Below are 15,869 nucleotides of genomic sequence, written 5' to 3' on the forward strand. Positions count from 1 at the left end.
AGCTACTGGTACATACCCTCAGCCTCGAGGGTGAACTACTCCCTCGTCATCATGGATAGCGCCGGGATGATGAAGATGGCCATCGGTGAAGGATCCCCCCTCCGACAGGGTGCCGGGAAGGGCTCCCAAGAGGTTTCTGGTGGCTACAGAGGCTTGCGGAGACGGAACTCCCGATCTATCTTGATATTCGATGTTTTTAGGGTACGTAGGTTTATATAGGCGAAAGAAGTAGGTCGGGGGAGCCTCGAGGGGCCCATGAGACTGGGGGACGCGCCCAGTAGGGGGGGGGGGGCTATCTTCTGGCCCCCTCGAGGATCTTCTGACGTAAACTCCAAGTCTCCAGGATGATATTCTTCCCAAAGATAATGCTGCCGAAGGTTTCATTCTGTTTGGACTCTGTTTGATATTCCTTTTCTTTGAAATACTGAAACATGCAATAAAACAACAATATGGGCTGGGCCTCTGGTTAATAGGTTAGTCCCAAAAGTAATATAAAAGTGTATAATAAAGCCCATAATCATTCAAAACGGATAATAAAATAGCATGAATGCTTCATATATTATAGATACATTGGAGACGTATCAGCATCCCCAAGCTTAATTCCTACTCGTCCTCGAGTAGGTAAATGATAAAGAAAGAATTTATGAAGTGTGAATGCTAGAAGGTGCACAAGTTTGATCAATGATAATTTCAATCACCTTTACTAGCCTCATTATATGTCATAACAGTAGTTCATCTCATAAAACTTTTCACGAACTAGTAACAAGCAATTCACATGTTAAATCATAGACCATAAACTTTCTTGAAAACTAGCAAACTTCATTCTTAGTCATCAAACAATTGCAATTCATCTTACTTTCAGGAAGAGTCTATGTCAGAGCTTTGATTTAGCAAACTTCACATACTCAACTATCATATAGTTTTCTACAATTGCTAACACTCACGCAATACTTGTGGTTATGAAGTTTTCATCAGACACAGAGAAAGATTGGGGCTTATAATGTTGCCTCCAAACATATTCACCTTTGGGTGATGTCAACAATAATAGTTCATGCTAACGTACATGCAACTGGATATATATATATCAGGATCACCCTAACACAAAGTGCTTGCCAAAGGATAAAATGAAAAAGGGAAAGATGAAGATCACCTTGACTCTTTCATAAAGTAAAAGATAGGCCCTTCACAGAGGGAAGCAGAGGTTGTCGTGCGCTTTTAGGATTGGATACACAAAATCTTAATGCGAAAGAACGTCACTTTATATTGCCCCTTGTATATGGACCTTTATTATGTAGTCTGTCGCTTTTATTGCTTCCATAACAAGATCGTACAAAGCTTATTTTCTCCACACTAATAAGTCATGCATATTTAGAGAGCAATTTTTATTGCTTGCACCGATGACAACTTACTTGAAGGATCTTACTCAATCCATAGGTAGGTATGATGGACTCTCATGGCAAAACTGGGTTTAAGGATATTTGGAAGCACAAGTAGTATCTCTACTTGGTGCTAGGAATTTTTGGCTAGCATGAGGGGGAAAGGCAAGCTCAACATGTTTGAATGATCCATGACAATATACTTTAACTGAGATGCGAGAAAACATAACCCATTACCTTGTCTTCCTTGTCCAACATAAAGTCTTTAGCATGTCATACTTAATGAGTGCTCACAATTATAAAAGATGTCTATGATAATATATTTATATGTGAAATCTCTCTTCCTTCAATATTCTTTCATGAATTGTTCAAATGACCAATACAATGCTTGCTAACCATCAATAAATTTACAACCTCTACTTCTTAGATGTGAAGTCATTTATACCCATGGGATAAGCAAATGAGACATATGTAATTTCAGATTTATGACAATCAACTCATTCAACCATTTACTCATAGGATATACGTGAATCACACGAGTAAATGACAAACTACTCCAACAAGATATAAGTGAAGATCAATGAGTAGCTAAATAATTATGTAGCTATATGAAGACTCTCTCTCATTAAAGAATTTCAGATCTTGGTATTTTATTCAAACAGCAATCAAAACAAAATAAAAAGACATTGCAAGGATAGCACAACTCATGTGAAGAAGCAAAAACTTAGGCTCAACCGATACTAACCGATAGTTGTTGAAGAAGAAAGGTGGGATGCCTACCGGGGCATCCCCAAGCTTAGATGCTTGAGACTTCTTGAAATATTATCTTGGGGTGCCTTGGGCATCCCCAAACTTGAAATTTTGTGTCTCCTTAATTCCTCTCATATCATGGTTTCTCTATTTATCAAAAGTTTCATTCACACCAAACTCAACAAGAACTTGTGAGATAGGTTAGTATAAATCAATGCAAAACCATATCATTTTCTACTGTAACAAATTACTAAAATTATTATTCAACATTGCATACTAAATGCCTCTGCATATTTAATACTCCTATCCTCAAATAGAATCATTAAACAAGCAAACATATGCAAACAATGCAAACATAACAGCAATCTGCCAAAATAGTACAGTCTGTAAAGAATGCAAGAGTATCAATACTTCCCTTACTCCAAAAATTATGAGAGAAAATTCCCACTGTAATAAATTTATCAGAGCTTAATATTCAAAAAGTTTAAACATTATACCATTCTCTGACTTTTCTAGGAAATTTTTGCAACAGCGGTAAACTTTCTGTTTTCAAACAGCAACATGTATACTAGCAAAATAAGCATGGTAAAGGCTATCCTTGACATTTTTATTGAAACTAAAGATGCAAAACATTATTCTAAATAACAGGAAGCAAATAATAACAAAATAAAATGATGCTCCAAGAAAAACACATATCATGTGGTGAATAAAAATATAGCTCCAAGTAAAGTTACAGATGAACGAACACGAAAGAGGGGATGCCTTCCGGGGCATCCCCAAGCTTAGTTGCTTGGTTGTCCTTGAATAATACCTTGGGGTGCCTTGGGAATCCCCAATCTTAGGCTCTTTCCACTCCTTATTCCATAGTCCATCGAATCCTTACCCAAAACTTGAAAACTTCACAACACGAAACTCAAAACAAAACTCGTAAGCTCCGTTAGTATATGAAAATAAATCACCACTTAGGTACTGTAATGAACTCATTCTAAATTCATATTGGTGTAACATCTACTGTATTCTAACTTCTCTATGGTTCATACCCTTACATACTAACCATAGATTCATCAGAATAAGCAAACAACACAATGAAAACAGAATCTGTCAAAAACAGAACAGTCTGTAGTAATCTGTATCAAACGTATACTTATGTAACCCCAAAAATTATGAAATAAATTGGTGGACCTGAGTAATTTGTCTATTAATCATCTGAAAAAAGAATCAACCTAAAATCGCTCTCCAGTAAACAACGGCAGCTATTCTTGTGAGCGCTAAAGTTTCTGTTTTTTATAGCAAGATCATAAAGACTTCACCCAAGTCTTCCCAAAGGTTCTACTTGGCACTTTATTGAAACAAAAGCTATAAAACATGATTACTACAGTAGCATAATCATGTGGACACACAAAAAGAGTAAGGGTAAATATTGGGTTGTCTCCCAACAAGCACTTTTCTTTAATGCCTTTCTAGCTAGGCATGATGATGACAATGATGCTCACATAAAAGATAAGAATTGAAACATAAAGAGAGCATCATGAAGAATATGACTAGAACTTTTAAGTCTAACCCACTTCCTATGCATAGGGATTTTGTGAGCAAACAACTTATGGGAACAATAATCAACTAGCATAGGAAGGTAAAACAAGCATAGCTTCAAAATTTTCAACACATAGACAGGAAACTTGACATTATTGCAATTCCTACAAGCATATGTTCCTCTCTCATAATAATTTTCATTAGCATCATGAATGAATTAAACAATATAACCATCACCTAAAGCATTATTTTCATGATCTACAAGCATAGAAAATTTACTACTCTCCACATAAGCAAAATTCCTCTCATGAATAATAGTGGGAGCAAACTCAAAAAAATAACTATCATGCGAGGCATAATCCAATTGAAAACTAAAATCACGATGACAAGTTTCATGGTTATAATTATTCTTAATAGCATACAAGTCATCACAATAATCATCATAGATATCAACTTTGTTCTCATAATCAATTGGAACCTCTTCCGAAATAGTGGAATCATCACTAAATAAAGTTGACACTCTTCCAAATCCACTTTCATATTCATCACAATAAGATTAAATATCCTCCAAAATAGTGGGATAAATACTACCTAAAGTTGACACACTTCCAAAGGCACTTCCATCAATATAATCATCATAAACAGGAGGCATGCTTTCATCATAATAAACATTCTCATCAAAACTTGGGGGACAAAAAATATCATATTCATCAAACATAGAATCCCCAAGCTTGTGGCTTTGCATATCATTAGCATCATGGATATTCAAGGAATTCATACTAAAAACATTGCAATCATGCTCATCATTCAAAGATTTAGTGCAAAACATTTTATAGATTTCTTCTTCTAGCACTTGAGCACAATTTTCCTTTCCGTCATACTCACGGAAAATATTAAAAAGATGAAGCGTAAGAGACAAACTCAAATACATTTTTTTGTAGTTTTCTTTGATAGACTAAACTAGTGATAAAACAAGAAACAAAAAGATTCGATTGCAAGATCTAAAGATATACCTTCAAGCACTCACCTCCCCGGCAACGGCGCCAGAAAAGAGCTTGATGTCTACTACACAACCTTCTTCTTGTAGACGTTGTTGGGCCTGCAAGTGCACAGGTTTGTAGGACAGTAGAAAATTTCCCTCAAGTGGATGACCTAAGGTTTATCAATCCGTAGGAGGCGTAGGATGAAGATGGTCTCTCTCAAACAACCCTGCAACCAAATAACAAAGAGTCTCTTGTGTCCCCAACACACCCAATACAATGGTAATTTGTATAGGTGCACTAGTTCGGCGAAGAGATGGTGATACAAGTGCAAAATAGATGGTAGATAAAGGTATTTGTAATCTGAAATTATAAAAACAGCAAGGTAACTAATGATAAAAGTGAGCACAAATGGTATTGCAATGGTAGGAAACAAGGCCTAAGGTTCATACTTTCACTAGTGCAAGTTCTCTCAACAATAATAACATAGATAGATCATATAACAATCCCTCAACATGCAACAAAGAGTCACTCCAAAGCAACTAATAGCGGAGAACAAACGAAGAGATTATGGTAGGGTACGAAACCACCTCAAAGTTATCCTTTCTGTTCTATCTATTCAAGAGTTCGTAGTAAAATAACATGAAGCTATTCTTTCCGCTCAATCCATCATAGAGTTCATACTAGAATAACACCTTAAGACACAGATCAACCAAAACCCTAATGTCACCTAGATACTCCATTGTCACCTCAAGTATCCGTGGGCATGATTATACGATATGCATCACACAATCTGAGATTCATCTATTCAACCAACACAAAGTACTTCAAAGAGTGCCCCAAAGTTTCTACCGGAGAGTCAAGAACGTGTGCCAACCTCTATGCATAGGTTCATGGGCGGAACCCACAAGTTGGTCACCAAAACATACATCAAGTGGCACATGATATCCCATTGTCACCACAGATAAGCACGGCAAGACATACATCAAGTGTTCTCATAAAAGACTCAATCCGATAAGATAACTTCAAAGGGAAAACTCAATTCATCACAAGAGAGTAGAGGGGGAGAAACATCATAAGATCCAACTACAATAGCAAAGGTCGGGACACATCAAGATCATGCCATAGAGGGAACACGAGAGAGAGATCAAACACATAGCTACTGGTACATACCCTCATCCTCGAGGGTGAACTACTCCCTCCTCGTCATGGATAGTGCCAGGATGATGAAGATGGCCACCGGTGAAGGATACCCCCTCCGGCAGGGTGCCGGGAAGGGCTCCCAAGAGGTTTCTGGTGGCTATAGAGGCTTGCGGCGGCGGAACTCCTGATCTATCTTGATATTCGATGTTTTTAGGGTACGTAGGCTTATATAGGCGAAAGAAGTCGGTCGGGGGAGCCTCGAGGGGCCCACGAGATAGGGGGCAACCTAGTAGGGGGGAGGCGCCCCCTATCTCCTGGCCTCCTCGAGGATCTTCTGACGTAAACTCCAAGTGTCCAGGATGATATTCTTCCAAAAAATAACGCTGCCGAAGGTTTCATTCCATTTGGACTCCGTTTGATATTCCTTTTCTTGGAAATACTGAAACAGGCAATAAAACAGCAATATGGGCTGGGTCTCCCTCCGGTTAATAGGTTAGTCCCAAAAGTAATATAAAAGTGTATAATAAAGCCCATAATCATTCAAAACGGATAATAAAATAGCATGAATGCTTCATAAATTATAGATACATTGGAGACGTATCAGTTACAATGGTCCGTATGTTGCCCATGGTTATTTTGGCCTAGTTTTAAAAATATTTTGTTGTGGCCACTAGCAAACTGCAAAAAAATAACTGTAGTGACTACAACCAAACAAATAAACAAGACAATAAGGAAATAAATAAGCAAGCAACTTACGTTAGGCTATTACGGCTATTACACATATTACATCCACTTGGCATCAAAGTTCACCACCAGTGCAAATATAGGGAAGAAAGCAGCATATTACATGCACTGGACGTCTAAATTGGCCACCAGTGCAAATAAAGGCGACATCAAAACAAGTCCATAAATGAAACAACTTCAGAAGAGCTCAAGAAACATTATCCTGGGTATCCACCATGCTAGCAATAAGATTAGCAAGCTTGTTAGCTTTCTCCTGTTTGGCGCTAAAATCCTCCAACGCTTGTTGTTGCACCAGAAAGTATGCATCTGAATTCTCCAGGGACTTCCTCAGTCCTTCAGCTTCTTGTCGTAGCAAAGTTGATCGATGTCTTTGAGCTTGTAGTTGAGACTCAAGAAACCAAACTGATTCAGACGGTGAGTTCAAAGAGCTTGTGCCAGCGGTAGTGTCCAGTAACTCAAACACTACACCAAGACAGGACTTTGGGGTTGTCTCACTGTCTTCAAGATAGTTTTCCTTAGTTGTTTTATCATCTTTGTTGGAGACCAACAAGGATGTCTCACTATCCTGAACCATATCTGCATTACTTCCTTTACCATTGCTTAATAAGATAGTCTTCCCCAATATGTGTTGGGTAACGTAGTAATTTCAAAATTTTCCTACGATCATGCAAGATCTATCTAGGAGATGAATATCAACGAGAGGGGGAGTGTATCTTCATACCCTTGAAGATCGCAAAGCGGAAGCATTTATCAACGCGGTGTAGTCGTACACCTTCATGATCCATCCCGATCAAGTACTGAACGTACGCCACCTCCGTGTTCAGCACATGTTCAGCTCGATGACGTCCTCGCCTTCTTGATCCAGCAAGATGGGCGGAGTAGTAGATGAGTTCCGGCAGCACGACGGCGTGGTGATGGTGTTGGTGAAGAACAATCTCCGCAGGGTTTCGCCTAAGTACTACAGAAACTATGACGGAGGATAAACTAGAGGGGATGGGGTTGCCGGCACATGGCTTGGTGTTTCTTGATGTGTCTTTGGTGCTAGCCCTGCCCCTCTATTTATATGTTGAGCCTTGGGGTCGAAACTTGGAGTAAAAGCCTCCACAGAGTCGGTTTCACCTGAAAGGCAAGAGTCCTTCTCGGACTCCAGGGCCAGACGCCAGGGACCCTGGCGTCTAGCCCCTGGACTCCGCAAAACTTCCTTTTGCGCTTTCCAAAAACCTTGTGGGCTTTCCCGTTTGGCCCAAATAAAGTGTTCTCGTACCCAAACATTTTGGGAAACATCCGGAACCCCTTCTGGTGAATTCCGGAACCCTTCCGGAGACCAAACACTATTACCCCATATATCAATATTTATCTCCGGACCATTCCGGAGTTCCTCGTCATGTCCATGATCATATCCGGGACTCCAAACAATATTCGGTTACCAACATACATAAATCATATAATACTATATCGTCAACGAACGTTAAGCGTGCAGACCGTACGGGTTCGAGAACTATGTAGACATGACTGAGACACCTCTCTAGTCAATAACCAATAGCGGAACCTAGATGCCCATATTGGCTCCTACATATTGGCTCCAACAATACCGCCGAATAAAAGTATGACATGCTGGTAAGCAGTATGACTATTATCGCCCACAACTCTTTGTGTTCTATTCGTGCATATAATATCTACGCATAGACCTGGCTCGGATGCCACTATTGGGTAACGTAGTAATTTGAAAATTTTCCTACGATTATGCAAGATCTATCTAGGAGATGCATAGCAACGAGAGGGGGGGTGTATCTTCATACCCTTGAAGATCGCAAAGCGGAAGCGTTTATCAACGCGGTTGATGTAGTTGTACACCTTCACGATCTGTCCCGATCAAGTACCGAAGGTACGGCACCCCTGCGTTCAGCACACCTTCAGCTCGATGACGTCCTCGCCTTCTTGATCCAGCAAGACGGGCGAAGTAGTAGATGAGTTCCAGCAGCACGACGGCGTGGTGACAGTGTTGGTGAAGAACAATCTCCGCAAGGCTTCGCCTAAGCACTACGGAAACTATGACAAAGGATAAACTAGATTGGACGGGGTTGCCGGCACACGGCTTGGTGTTTCTTGATGTGTCTTTGGTGCTAGCCCTGCCCCTCTATTTATATGTTGAGCCTTGGGGTCGAAACTTGGAGTAAAAGACTCCACAAAGTCGGTTTCACCCGAAAGGCAAGAGTCCTTCTCGGACTCCAGGGCCAGACACCAAGGTTCCAGGCGTCTGGACCCAGACGCCAGGGACCCTGGCATCTAGCCCCTGGACTCCGCAAAACTTCCTTTTGCGCTTTCCAAAAACCTTGTGGGATTTCCCCTTTGGCCCAAATAAAGTGTTCTCATACCCAAACATTTCGGGAAACATCCGGAACCCCTTCCGGAGACCAAACACTATCATCCCATATATCAATCTTTATCTCTGGACCATTCCAGAGTCCCTCGTCATGTCTGTGATCATATCCGGGACTCCGAACAATATTCGGTTACCAACATACATAACTCATATATAATACTATATCGTCAACAAACGTTAAGCGTGCGGACCCTATGGGTTCGAGAACTATGCAGACATGACCGAGACACCTCTCTGGTCAATAACCAATAGCGGAACCTGGATGCCCATATTGGCTCCTACATATTCTACGAAGATCTTTATCGGTCGAACCGCATACCGACATATGTTGTTCCCTTTGTTATCGGTATGTTACTTGCCCGAGATTAGATCGTCGGTATCATCATACCTAGTTCAATCTCGTTACCGGCAAGTCTCTTTACTCGTTCCGTAATACTTCATCCCGCAACTAACTCATTAGTCACAATGCTTGCAAGGCTTATAGTGATGAGTATTACCGAGAGGGCCCAGAGATACCTCTCCGAAACACGGAGTGACAAATCCTAATCTCGATTTAGGCCAACCCAACAAACAACTTCGAAGACACCTGTAGAGCTCCTTTATAATCACCCTTTTATGTTGTGACGTTTGGTAGCGCACAAAGTGTTCCTCCGGTATTCGGGAATTGCATAATCTCATAGTCTGAGGAACATGTATAAGTCATGAAGAAAGCAGTAGCAATGAAACTAACACGATCATAATGCTAAGCTATCGGGTGGGTCATGTCCATCACATCATTATCCTAATGATGTGATCCCATTCATCAAATGACAACACATGTCTATGGTTAGGAAACATAACCATCTTTGTTTGACGAGTTAGTCAAGTAAAGGCATACTAGGGACTGTATGTTTTGTCTATGTATTCACACATGTACTAAGTTTCCGGTTAATACAATTCTAGCATGAATAATAAACATTTATCATGAATTAAGGAAATAAATAATAACTTTAATATTGCCTCTAGGGCATATTTCCTTCAATATGTTGTCGGCATTCTAAAAGAAGAAACAAGTAGACACATAGCAGGTTTAGCATGTAGTATATGAAACTCATTTCCGTGAACTAGTTCAGTAGTAAGGTGGACATGATTAAACTGCCAAGTCTTCTATTGCAAAGTAGTACATAATGAAAGCATCAAACAAAAATATATCTATGTTCTATGGTCACTGCATTGTCTTGCCAAATCAAAATAGAGACATGATTCAAATCATATCAGTTCAAGACAAAGCAGCTTTGAAAGAATACAAGTGTGGGAAACTACATGGCACAATAAGAATGTAAGTGCATCTAGTGCCCCTTAGTGATTTTGGCGTATTGAAGACTTATAGGTTAAGGGACTAATGTGTTTGTGAGTGTACACAGGTCTATAAGTCTATGAGGAGTTTGATATTTATAGAGAAAGTCGACCCCTAAAAATGAATATCTTCGACTAAAGACTTTGGTATTCCTGAAGACTTTCATGAAGACTTTGAAAGTGAAGAAATTGGTGTGTCCGTGAAGACTTGATATTCATGCGAGGAATATGAAGCTTGAAGACTTACATTTTCATAGTTTTGTTTTTCTCTTTCTTGAGTCATAGGAAACACCGTACTGTTAAAGGGGTCGAGGAAATACTAAGGAAAAATTTCCATGTGATGCTCAACTCAAAATCCTACACCTACCAATCCCTTCGAGTGAAGCCATTAGAAATCTCATACAGTTCAGTCAATTTCTTCAGTGATAGAGACAAAGTTCTTCTGGCCGCTGAGGAATTTGTTCTGACTGAGGAGTTAGGAATTCGCCAGTGCGGATTGCCTACACAGTGAGGAACATGATAGCCCTGAGGAATTTGAGAGTCAAATTTCCAACCGTTCCTGTGTTGCGCGCCAGCTGTCCCAAAATATCTTATCCACCTAACGGTCATATCATTGAAGGGCATTTATGTCTTATCATGTCGGGCTGCTCTCTAGGCTATAAATAGCCGCCCCCTACAACCACTAGCTGGTTGTCTGCTCCGAGAGAAACTGACACTTGTCATTTGAGAGCACCCCATTCTCCGAGGACTTTGAGCGAAAATCATCGAGTGAGGAAAAACCCAAACCCAAAGACCTACAAACCCAAAGTGATTGAGCATCACTGAAGAGATTGATCCCGCGTGGATCCTATGCTTGTTACCTTTGAAGACTGTGCTTCTTCCATACGATTAGGCGTCATGGTCTAGAGCATCCAAGAGGAATTGTGGATCGCCGAGTGACCAAGTCTGTGAAGGTTTGGAAGTCGCCTGAAGACTTACCACGAGTGATTGGATGAGGTCTGTGTGACCTTAATTCAAGGAGAATACGGTGAGGACTTGGTGTCCTGAGCTGCGTGCTCAGCGATTGGGTGTCCGGGACTATGTGTCCTCGAGTTTAAATACTCAGCCGCTCCAACCAGACGTACAACTGAGACAGCAGTTGGAACTGGTCTACCAAATCATTGTCTTCACCAACCATACTGGTTCTATTACCTCAACTCTTTCATTTCCTCATTACTGTGTTGAGTGATTGTTCATATCTGTGTCTGAAGACTTTGACTGAAGACTTTCTCAATTTCCTCAGTTCAATTCCTTCAGTCTGTTTGTCCTCATCTTGTGCTATCTTGTTTTTACGCTTTCTGTATTCTGTGTGTGTCTTCATTTCATCATGATGACCGTGCATGTATTCTTCTATGCTTACTTCTGAGTACTTATTCCGCTGCAAGTAGTTCTTCGCTAAGGAATTTCCTCACCGACAAATTCCTCAGTGAAGAATTCATAAAAATTGCCTATTCACCCCCCTCTAGTCGATATAACGCACTTTCAATTGGTATCAGAGCAAGGTACTCCCTTGTTCTGTGTGATTTTGGTTTAACCACCTGGAGTTCCAGTTATGTCGACTGCAGGATCGAGAAGTGTTTCCTGTCCCATCTTTGACGGTCATGAGTATCCTCGGTGGAAGGCCATGATGAAAAAGCGGCTCATGGCTATGGACAGTGAACTGTGGACCGTCACCGAGATCGGCCTTACCGATCTATGCAAGATGGCTGAGGCTGATGACATTCGCAAGTGTACTCTACTCAACCTCACAGCGAAGGATGTCATCTGCTCAAGTCTATCCCGAAATCAGTTCAGGAACGTCGTGCATCTCAATCACGCGAAGCTAATCTGGGACCATCTCTCTGAGGTCTATGATGGACATCTAACTCGTCATGATCCTTGGTTTGAGGATTACAAGGAATCTCTCAAAGAGATGACATTCGAACCAGAATCATCATCGTCCAACCCCTGCCTTATGGAAAACAGTGCTAAGGTAACCAAATGCTACCTATCCGAATCCAGTGATGATGAATCTGACGATGAATTTGGACCTAGCTATGTTAAACTTGCTTCCCTTGCCACTAAACAACAAAGAGCTTTGGAAAAGGTTCAATACATGCTAAATAAGAGCGATGATATGTTGGGTGAAGAAATGGATCAGTCAAAGGCCTTGGCTGAAAGTCTTCAGGGACTCCATTCCAAGTTCGATGATCTCCGAGGTCATCATAACGCTCTCTTATCTGATCACAAGAAGCCTTCTCTTGAATTTCTTCAAAGAAAGCAAGATCTTGAGAAGCTAAGAGTGAGTTATGAAGATCTTCAGAAGGAGCGTGATTCATTACTTGCTCAACAAATCAGCGCTACTCAGGAAGAATTTGGTCCTCCATGCTTAAAGTGCATTGAATGTGAATCTGCTAATTCTTCACCTGAATGTTCAAATGCTTCAAATGTTACAAATTCTTCACCTACCTCTGCTATCACTAATTCCTCACCTGAGGACATTGCTAGTATCACTGACGATGCAGGGCTGAAGGAATTGTACATGACAGGCATGTACAAAAGCCTCAAAGGGCATCAAACTCTTTGTGACGTGCTCAAAGCAGATCCTCAACAGGAACCCTAGGAAAGAGGGTATTGCCTTTGAGAGGAAACTCAATGCTGATGGAACATATTGGAAGCCTGAGCAGTACTCCAAAACCTCATGGGTTGCTGCAAAGGGACCTCCAGTTGATCCATCTAACTTATCTGGCTTTACATCTGAATCTGCTCATTCTTCTGATGAGTCATTTGACTCCAACTATAAACTGTTCAAAAATCAGAATGGTGAAGTATTTGCTAGATATGTTGGCACTAACTGCAGGAACGGTTCTCCTATGAAGAAAATATGGGTTCCCAAGAAGTGCCTTGAAACTCTTCAGGTGAATGTCCTCATGACACCACCAGTGAAGAATAGGAACCCCAGATCAAACTCTTCATATGGACCAAATTCTTCATATGGATCCAAGTCCTCATACGGACCAAATTCCTCAAATGGATCAAAGTCCTCATATGATTATCATCGTGCTAACAATTCTGTTTCGCAGGGTAGAGCTAAGGGCTATGAATATGTGCATTATTCTTCAAACCAATATGTTCATAAGTCCTCGAAGAATTTCTCTGCTTATTCATATGCTTACCCTAACCCCTCTTATGTGAAACAAAATGGACTAGCTTCTTTGCCACCATTCTCATATGGAGCTCGTAGAGTGATGAACTCTTTGCCACCCCTTCATATGTGGGTGGTGAAGAAAAGGAACTAATTTCTTCCGCAAGGTCAGGTATCCAGACATGGTTTAACGTCTGAAGAAGTTGCTGGGGGCCTGACAAAAATGCCTGAAAGGACGCAGGCGAATAATGATGAAATGAACTTTCATTTCACACGTCCTCACACTGCTTATCTATGCTATTGCTTGATGAAATTGAACTGATGAATTTGACGTCATATTCTTCACTGATGAAGTATATGAGTTCGTAAGATGCACTAATTCATCTGCAGGATGATCAGCCCAAAGCAAATGAGTGGGTCCTCGATAGTGGATGTACAAATCACATGACTGGTGACAAGAACCTATTGATGGATGCTCCCTTATCACCGTCACATCTGAAGCATATCATCTTCGCTCACAAAGGCAAAAGTCAGGTATTGGGTCTAGGTAAGGTTGCGATCTCAAACGATCGACACATGGACAAAGTCATGCTTGTCGAGTCCTTAGGATACAACCTCATGTCTGTCTCAATGCTTTGTGATCTCGATATGGTTGTTGTCTTTGGAAGATATCGTTGTGTTGTGATCATGGAAGTTGACCATTCCAAAGTCTTCGAAGGCTTTAGGAGAGGAGATCTGTATATTGTTGATTTCTCTACAGGACCACAACCAGCCGTGTGCTTACTGGGAAAAGCTTCAGAAGGCTGGCTATGGCATCGACGAGTTGGTCACGCAGGCATGAGGAATTTGCACACGCTTGCAAAGAAGAAGCATGTCATTGGCATTGAGAATGTCAAATTCCTCAAGGATCACTTATGCGGAGCTTGTGAAGCTGGAAAGATGACCAAGGCCAAGCATCCAGCGAAGACTATCATGACCACTACTCGTCCATTCGAATTGCTTCACATGGATCTCTTTGGTCCTAATCATTATTCTGCTATTTCAAATGATGCATCTCTATATGGCTTTGTTATTGTTGATGACTATTCTTGATACACATGGGTACACATTGTCACTTACAAACATGAAGTGCAGGAAATCTTCAAACGATTTTCCTCGAGGGTTTCAACCAACTTTGGTGTGAAGATCAAGCACATCAGAACTGACAATGGGACTGAGTTCAAGAATTCCGGTCTTGATGGCTATCTTGATGAACTTGGTATTACTCATGAGTTATCTGCTCCTTACACTCCTCATCAGAATGGCATCGTGGAGTGCAAGAACAGAACCCTCGCTGAAATGGCTCGCACTATGCTTGATGAATACAAGACGCCTCATCGTTTTTGGATTGAGGCAATTGATAATACGTGCCACATCATCAATCGGGTATATCTTCACAAATTCTTCAAGAAGACTGCCTATGAACTCCTCACTGACAAGAAACCCAATGTGAGTTATTTCAAAGTCTTCGGTGCTAAATGTTGGATTAGAGATCCTCATCACAATGCTAAATTTGCACCGAAAGCACATGAAGGTTTTATGCTTGGTTACGGAAAGGACTCGCACACCTACAGAGTCTTCAACAACGCTCTTCATAAGGTTGTTGAAACTGTAGATGTGCGGTTCGATGAAACTAATGGCTCGCAAAGAGAGCACCTACCTTCTGTGATAGATGAACCAACACCTGAGGATTCTATCAAGTTCAAGGCTACTGAGGATGTCATTCCTACCGAAGAATCTACTGAAGAATTCATTCCAGAATGCGAAGATCGTCGAGCTAATGCACCTAAAGACAATGCTGAAGAAAATGGTGCTGAAGAAAATGGTGCTGAAGAAAATGCTGATCAAATTCCTCGACGACAACCAGCTCATCCTCGCGTTGCAAAAGAAGTGCAAGTTGAAAAGATCATTGACGACATTGAAGCGCCAGGTCCTCTCACACGCTCAAAAGCTTCACATTTATCTAACTTTTGTGGGCACTATGCTTTTGTCTCCATCACAGAGCCCACTAAGGTAGATGAAGCATTTCTGGAGCCTGAGTGGATTCAGGCCATGCAAGAAGAATTACATCAGTACGAGCTCAACAATGTCTGGGAACTGGTCAAACGTCCAAATCCTCGCAAGCATAATATCACTGGCACAAAGTGGATCTACCGCAATAAGCAAGATGAAAATGGACTTGTGGTGAGGAATAAGGCATGACTTGTAGCTCAAGGCTACACACAGGTTGAAGGAATTGATTTCGATGAAACTTTTGCACCTGTTGCTAGACTTGAGGCTATTCTCATATTGCTTGCTTATGCTAACCATCATAATATCACTTTATATCAAATGGATGTGAAAAGTGCATTCCTCAATGGTAAGCTTGAGGAAGAAGTATATGTTGCTCAACCCCCAGGTTTTGAAGATCCAAAGAATCCTGACAA

This window comes from Triticum aestivum, chromosome 4B (assembly GCF_018294505.1).
Source record: "Triticum aestivum cultivar Chinese Spring chromosome 4B, IWGSC CS RefSeq v2.1, whole genome shotgun sequence".
NCBI lineage: Eukaryota > Viridiplantae > Streptophyta > Magnoliopsida > Poales > Poaceae > Triticum > Triticum aestivum.